The 8,059-nt window shown below is 45.2% G+C and overlaps 1 long non-coding RNA gene across 5 annotated transcripts in view; it reads right to left on the reverse strand.

Annotated features, from left to right (window-relative positions):
* Positions 1–7,719, reverse strand: part of LOC147995577 (uncharacterized) — a 28,619-nt gene extending 20,900 nt beyond the window's left edge. For 4 of the 5 annotated variants that reach the window (XR_015683654.1, XR_015683653.1, XR_015683657.1 and 1 more), the window contains exon 1: positions 7,512–7,719. This is a non-coding gene — a long non-coding RNA (uncharacterized LOC147995577). The remainder of the gene's footprint in view (positions 1–7,511) is intronic. The other variant, XR_015683656.1, reaches the window with a different exon arrangement.
* Between the last annotated feature and the right edge of the window lie 340 nt (positions 7,720–8,059).

Below are 8,059 nucleotides of genomic sequence, written 5' to 3' on the forward strand. Positions count from 1 at the left end.
AAGTACCAGTGTCTCTGGCCTCTATAGACTTTTCAGCTATTAACAGTGCTGTTTGTACTTGGATTTGCACTGCCATTTCAATAAAAGAGCAAGAAGGTGTGTGATACAATAGGCGTTATCCAGCAATGACATTCTTGGTTGTAGTTCCAGATACAGGAAGTTTGCCAGATAACGAAGTGGCTGGGTCTAGTTCAACTAAATCTAAAAGGAGAGGAAAGCAGTTCTGGGGATGTCAAGGCCCTGGCTGACCATGATGGCCTGCCACAGTTTCGGTGTCTCTGTACACCCGCTGTACCTGTGACTGGCATGGTTTCATCCTAAGCTCAGAAACTCTTCCTCTAGACACCTTCCTCGTTGTTTCTGTCTGCTGCCTCACAACCAGCCCCTCGCTCATCTACATTTCTGACAAGGTAAGTGTGAAGAAGATGAAGGGGGCAGAGACCTCTGACTCTTCCTTTCTAGCTGGCACTAGGGCAAGTCAAAAAGTGAGAGAGGTTCTATGTGAGAACCAAAATCCACCCTGGATACCAGTAGTCAGCACATTGTGAGAACTACGTAAGATTTCAGCTTTCACCTCTGCACTCTCTCCTCTGCTTTGCTACTATCAATCACCCTTCCTCTTCCTGAACACAGAATGATGTGTTTATAAAAAGATAAAGACAGGAGGGATATGGGGAAAGGGAGTGCCTCTGCAGGCCCATGCTGAGGCATCCCTTCCCCTGAGGGGCCAGCCACAGGACTGTATAGTATAGAATAGAGTTTATCCAGGGCTTGGGGAGGGAAGTTGAGAGGGCAGTAGGGGCAGAGAAAGGCAGAGAGAGAGAGAGAGAGAGAGAGGGAGAGAGAGAGAGAGAGGGAGGGAGAGAGAGAGAGAGAGAGAGAGAGAGAGAGAGAGAGAGAGGCCATGAACATGTGGAGCGAGATGAGGGAAGGGAATGGGAGGACAGAGCAGGGGTAGGAAGGCAAAAACAAGAGCAAGAAAGCAGGAGAGCATTGAGAGGGCAAGCAGCCCCTTTTACAGTGTCAGGCACACCTGGCTGTTGCCAGGCAACTGTGGGATGGAGCCAGATACCTGTGGGGCAGAGATTAGACAGAATGCTAGCATGGAGTGTTTTCTATGGCCCCTCTATGTGCTTTGCCCCAGAAATCAGGGAGCAAGATAGACCAACCATTAAGTTTCCTGGCAGTGGAATCGTCATGGAGCAGGAGTGGACAGTTTCCAGCAGGGAGCACTGGGAAGGCTGAGCAGGGAGCACAGCTGGCATGAAGCATCTAAAGGTGGCTTGTCTGGCTTTGGCCATGTCAAGGAGAAACATAACCCTCACCATTCTTGAACCAACTATGAGTGTGTATGGCCCAGGAACATGAATAGAGTCAGGTTTCCCCAGAAGACATGCTTCATTATGGAAGTGGTCACCTGAAATTGTATTAGTTACAAAATAAAGGAAGCCATAAATCAGTAAAGATGGGACATTTCTCCTATAGGTTTCAGGTGATATCTGTTGACCATCTTAGCTTTCAGATTGGTGGGACTCAGTTAAGAAGACAGGTTTTGACAGTCACAAGGATGTTAGGTCAGACAGCAATAGTCAATGTGTTAGCATTCTAGGCTCTGCCCCTCACAGTTACCTGGCAACAGTAACTGTGTATGCCTGACTCACTATAAAAGGGGCTGCTTGCCCCCTCCTCAGTCTCTTGTTCTCTTACCCTCTTACTCTCTTCCCTCCCTGTCCCTTCTCTCCCCATTCCCCTCCCCACTCTCATGTGCTCATGGATAGCCTCTACTCCCTCTCTCTCTCTCTCTCTCTCTCTCTCTCTCTCTCTCTCTCTCTCTCTCTCTCCCTCTGTGTGTGTGTTTGTGTGTGTGTGTGTGTGTGTGTGTGTGTCTTTCTGTGTCTCTGGTGTCTCTGTCTGTCTCTGTCTCCCTCCCAGCCCTGCTTTTCTCTGTCTCTAGTCCCTCAACTCTCTTCCCCATGCTCTAAATAAATAGTATAGTATTCCATACTATATCCGTCGTAGGCTGGTACCTCAGGGGGAAGGAATGCCTCAGCATGGGCCCACAGAGGCACCCTCTTCCACCTCTACCAAACATATCACTGATTCCTTCTTTCTTTTTATAAAACACAACACAATGAATGGCTTTTCAGGAGATTAAAAAAAAAATAGTGGAGGATAATTTGGCTCTGGTCTGCAACAGTCTCACTTTCCATAATTATGACGTTCAAACATCAGGACTTAACAGAATCATCAGCGGCGTGATTTTCTCCCCTGGGAGTTATTCGAATTAGGACCACACTGGAGAATAGGAGAGGGGGAGGAAAGGGGCTGTGGTAGATTGACCTGCAGGATGAGCGGGGACAGTGGCAAAGATTCTAGGTAGGAGAGCTATGTGAACGTTGGAGTGCCACAGGCCACACGGGATTTGTAGGGACGGTTTGGTTTTAGAGACATTCAGCCTGAGGGACCAGCAGGCCAGTGAAAGGCCTTGGAGCTTTTAGTGAGATACTTGAACTAGAAGTCTGTCTTAGATTAAACCAAAAAGATGGAGTGGAGCTGTCTGGGAAACAGGCCTAGCGCTGAGCGCTAAGCTCCCCCTCCTGAAAGGGAAGAAGAAGACAGCTGCACAGAAGGCTCCGTGGTTCAGGACCCTTGCTACAGAGTTTTCAGCACCCACATGGCAGTGCCTAACCATCTCATCTCCAGTCTCGGGGATTCTGACTTCTGCAGGCACCAGGCACACATAGACACACGTGCAGGCAAAACTCATACACGTAAGATTAAAAAAATAAATAAATCTAAAAGGAGAGGAAGAACCAGCCACCATAGGAGGAGATGGCATAGTAGGAGCAAGGCAAGAAGGCTCCAAGGAGGAGTAGGCACCTGGGCCACAGTGCCGAGAAAACATGGAGATGAAGACCAGGATACGCAGGCGTGGATACATCAGCCAGAGCTTGTTCACTGGAACTGGAGAGAAGAGCTGCCCTGGGGGAGCGGAAGGATGAGGGAGGGTGAGAAAATGGGGACAAATGATCGTACAAAAGTCTTCCAGGAAATTGTCTGTGAAAGAATGAGTGTTGTGGTAGAAAGAAGATGCTAATGTTTTCTTAAATTAAAATCCTGTGGGGCTAACAACAGAGACAGTTCTAAGAACCATTGAGTGCCCTTGGGTAATTTCATGAGAGTTGTCAACAGGGATGGAAGACGTTTGCAAAGGCCTGGCTGCCTGGGGATTGTGGCTGGGAGTCATTAGTGGTTCTCTGCAAAAATCATCTTACCAATAACAATGAGTGCCCTCCACACTGTCACTCACTGCACCCCCAATCATACAGAGATGGATAACAACAACGGACTCTTGTCCCTGCAGAGCTAGCCTAGTGTCTTCATTGGGGTCAGTATCTCCTGAGACACTGCAGGCATACTTTTCACTTTGATCATTTTCGTTGGCCAAAGAGAGGAGGGGGAGGGGCCTGTGGGTCAGTGGGTCTTCTCTTCAATCCAGTTCTCTAGAAGTTTCTCCATATCTCCCTTCCCAAAGTTTTGTGAGCCTTATCGTCTTCAATCGGTTCTCAACCTGTGGGTCCTGACCCCTGGGGGGGGGGTGGAATGACCCTTTCACAGGGGTCACCTAAGATCATTGGAAAACACAGATATTTATATTATGATTCATAGCAGTAACAAAATTACAGTTACAGTTACAGTTACAAAGTAGCAATGAAATAATTGTATGGTTGGGGATCACCACAGCATGAGGAATGGTATTAAAGGGTCACAGGATTAGGAAGGTTGAGAACTGCTGCTTTAATGGTTTCTGTCACTTTGCTTTGCAGGAGGGGAGCTATGGTGGAAAGGCACATGCCTGACTAGTTCCCACCATTGATATCCTAGATTTCTTCTGATACTGCTTTCTTCTCGGTCACTCAATATGGTGCCTTACTGGCAGCCTTACCCATGGATTTTTGTATTCTTAGAAACATTGTTAGAAGGAAGGAGAAGGAGAAGGGGAGAAGGAGGAAGAGGAAGGAGAAGCCTACAAAATTAAACAAAGCACAAGAGAGGACAGTGCCTCTAAGAGTCAGAAAACAGGAGACATGCTCCTTTCTGATAGAAGCTATGTGGATGAGATGCGTGACTGTGTTGGTTTTTGTTTTGTTTTAAGAGTAGAGAGGATCTGGGGTTTTGGCTAGAGTGGCTGTTGGTAGAGTGCTTGCACACTATGCATGAAGCCACGGATTCAATTCCAAATACCACACAAAGCAAGATGGTGTCACTCACTTGCAGTCTCAGCATGTGGGAAAAGGAGGCAGGAGGAGCAAGAACCCAAGGCATTGTTATATAGCAAGTTGCAGGCCATCTTGGTCTACATGAGACTCTGTCTCACAAAAATATAAAAGGACAGAGACTTATGTTTGATTAAATATCCATGGGAAAGAGTCAAAGATATTAATCAGATGATGCTAAATTACCCTGTTTCCAAGCACTGTTAAGGGATTTTGTTTTGTTTCGTTTTAAAGGATGATTTTTTTTTGTAAAGAAAGTGAGGTTGGTAAGATGGATGCAGAATGAAGGGACCGTGAGAGCAAACCAGGAACCATATCTTATAGGCTAAGGGTTCTGTTTGCAGCTAAGACAGTTAAGAAGTCTCTGTTGTCCTCTGTTGAGTCCTTGCAAGTTAAGGTTTCTATTTGTAATTAAGAATAAGCTCCTATTTCTTAGATCTGGTGTAAACTGCTAGATGCCCCATTCACATGATGTATATCCTCACCCTCATTCCTTCCCTTTCACTGTATTTTCCTAACAGTATAACCTCCAATCTCTTGCCCCTGTGAACATCCCATCTCTCCTATAAAAGAGACTTACTTCAAAAGGCAAGCAGAGGCAGCCAGTTGGCTGGCTCCTGGTACACCCCCACAATAGAGCTTGCTTTTAATTGGACAATCGTGGACTTGGTCTTTTCTAGTTCAGACTCTCAGGTTTAACAGGACAGCTTTAGAAGGCTACAATGGGAAAAGAGCATTTTAAAACTGACTGCTGGGGTTGGGGATTTAGCTCAGCGGTAGAGCGCTTGCCTAGCAAGCACAAGGCCCTGGGTTCGGTCCTCAGCTGCAGAAAAACAAAACAAAACAAAACAAAACAAAACTGACTGCTGAACCAACTGTGTATCTCCCAAGTCCTGGAGTTTATTATCAACTTCAAGGTTATCTTATCCTTGGGTGGTAACCACCGTTACCTCCTGATAGATGATGGCAAAGAGCTTTGAAAAAAGGCTGCTTTTCTAGTTTCATTTCTGTTGCTATAAAACACACTGGTAAGGGCTGGAGAGATGGCTCAGTGGTTAAGAGCACTGCTTGCTCTTCCAGAGGTCCTGAGTTCAATTCCCAGCAACCACATGGTGGCTCACGACCATCTGGAATGGGATCCGATGCACTCCTCTGGAATGCATGGTATATGCAGATAGAGCATACATACATAAAAATAAATAAATTTTAAAAAACCCTGGCTAAAAGGGGAGGATGTGTTTATTAACTTAATGATTCCGAGTTATGGCCCATCACCTCAAGTAAGTGAGGGCAGGAGCTTAAGCAGCTAGTCATATCACATTCACAGTCAAGAGTAAAGAGAGAACAAACACACCCTTGCTTACACTTGACCAGCTTTCTACGTCAGTTCCCCTTGCCTAGGCAATGATGCCACCCACAATGGGTTGGGTCTTTCCAACTTCAATTAATGATCAAGGCAGCCCCACCACCATGACATGCCCACAGGGTAACCTGCTCTAAATAATTCCTCATCAAGACTTTCTTTCCTGGTGCAAAAAGAAAGACAGGCAAAGTTGTGTGTGCTCCCATGTAATGAACTGTCAATAACATTAAAATGCCTGAAATCTGGAGAAACATGAAAGCGGTAGAATGGCCTTTTGTACTTAGAGGTCAAGAAAGAGCAGGAGAAACTGCAGTGTGACAGCCACCTTGCCTGTTGGTCTCTTTCCCACATCCTGTCATTCATTACCTTACTGATCCTACTTTTAGAATATTTTCTTCTGGTGAGAATCTAGTAAATTGCTATCAGTATGTAACCTTCCTTCGTGCTATAGTGTTAAGTTTCCACATCCCAGGGGGTTCTGATGCTGATACCCATCTATGAAAGACTAAAATATAATAGTTCAGGATGCACTGGCAGACATAGGCTCTGGAAACTGCTTTTGAATGGGTCTTCCCTGGGTCCCTCTGGGACACTATAAACACTGGCAATGGTTGGTGTAGACAGACAGTGAGACACCAGGGATGGGGGCAGGTGCATCCAAAGGCAGAGTCCTTACTAGCACCAACCACTAAGTGACAGGCCCTGGGAAACCCCTGTGTGAGATGGATAAAACCATCAGTTTCCATATTATCTCATTTTCCTGCTCCAAGTCCCTTGAAGATGGGATTACAGATACTTACAAGATACCCAGCTTGCCATCTCAGTACTGACTTCTGAACTCTCCCTCGTGACTCACTCTTACCTGCTAAGCCATCTCTCCAGCCGCTATAAAAACTCTGTGAAGTAAGAGTGACTGTTTCTCCCCAAGGTAGAGAGAGCATGAGCAGGATGCCCATTCTCACTGTTCTCACCGTTCTTATTCAACACGGTCTTAGAACTCTGTACAAAGCAATAAAATAAGAAAGGGAAATAAAAAGCCACAAAGATCAAAACAAGTAAACAAAATGAAATAAAAACCCTTGTTCTCACATAGCAACTGGCATCGAACAATCTCAAGAAACTCGGGGGCCGGGTGGGGCACAGACTGAATGTGTGAGCCTGACACAAAATGCTCAGGTAGAAATCTGATAAATCTGGGGAATTATTTGTTGGAAGCTACAAAATGTTGCTGGAAGACATCAGAGAAAGTCTGAGAAAAAGAAAGAAGATGGCCCTGAAAAGTTCAGCCAAGGTGACATTTCTTGATATCTATATCTATTCTATATCTATATCTGTCTATATCTATATCTACATCTATATCTATATCTATATATCATATAAACAAACTGCTTACCCAAATCCTAGAAGTATTTTTGTAGACAGACACAAGTTTATAGCAAGATGAAGAAGCTAGAGTAGCTAATAAAGGAGAAAAACATGGGGAAAGTCAGTGAGCTTGATCTTGAGCTGCACTCTCAGACTGCACGGTACTGGAAGAAAGACAGTCACAGTGATCAGGGAAGACGGTAGCGTGTCTGGAAGCAGAGCCACGGGATAGTTGTCCCTACTGATTATTGAGCAAGATGCAAAAGCAAAGGCTGATGACACTAAAATAGGCATGGCTTTCATAGGGAGAGAGAAAGAAAGAAAGAAAGAAAGAAAGAAAGAAAGAAAGAAAGAAAGAAAGGAAGGAAGGAAGGAAGAGAGAGAGAAAGAAAGAAAGAAAGAGGCAAAGATATAAAGAAAGAAACAAAGAAAGAAGCAAAGAGAAAAAGAGGTTCAGGCTCCATGTAAGATGGCTAAGAGACAACTTCGCAGTCAAGAATACTTACTGCTCCTGAGGAGGACCCGAATTTGGTTCTTAGCACACAAACCAGGTGACCTTCTGGCTTCCAAGGGCACCTGCACATACGTGGCCCACATAAAATCACACAGAAACACACACATAAATGAAATTTTTTAAAAAATTAAAGGACTCAGGTCTCACAGACACAAGAGCGAGTTTGAAGTCATAAGTGTAACAGAGAACAGAAAGCTATTAAACATTCAGAGGGCAGGGAGGTGACTCAGTCTGGGAAGTCCCTACTGTACAAGCATCAAAATCTGCAACGTATCCTCCAAACCCCATAAAGATGCCAAATGTGATAACACACTGGTAATACCAACCCTGGTGAGGCAGACAGGAGAATCCCTGGGGCTCACTGGCCAGCCAGTTTAGTTGAATCAGTGAGGCCCAGGAAATGGGAGACTGTCTCAAAACACAAAGTTCCTCAGGAATGCTATTTGATGTTGGCCTCTGGCCTCCACACACACACACACACACACACACACACACACACACACACACACAGAGAGAGAAATACACATACACACATGCATA

The sequence above is a fragment of the Rattus norvegicus genome, chromosome 3 (genome assembly GCF_021556685.1).
Source record: "Rattus norvegicus strain SHRSP/BbbUtx chromosome 3, alternate assembly SHRSP_T2T, whole genome shotgun sequence".
NCBI classification, from domain to species: domain Eukaryota; kingdom Metazoa; phylum Chordata; class Mammalia; order Rodentia; family Muridae; genus Rattus; species Rattus norvegicus.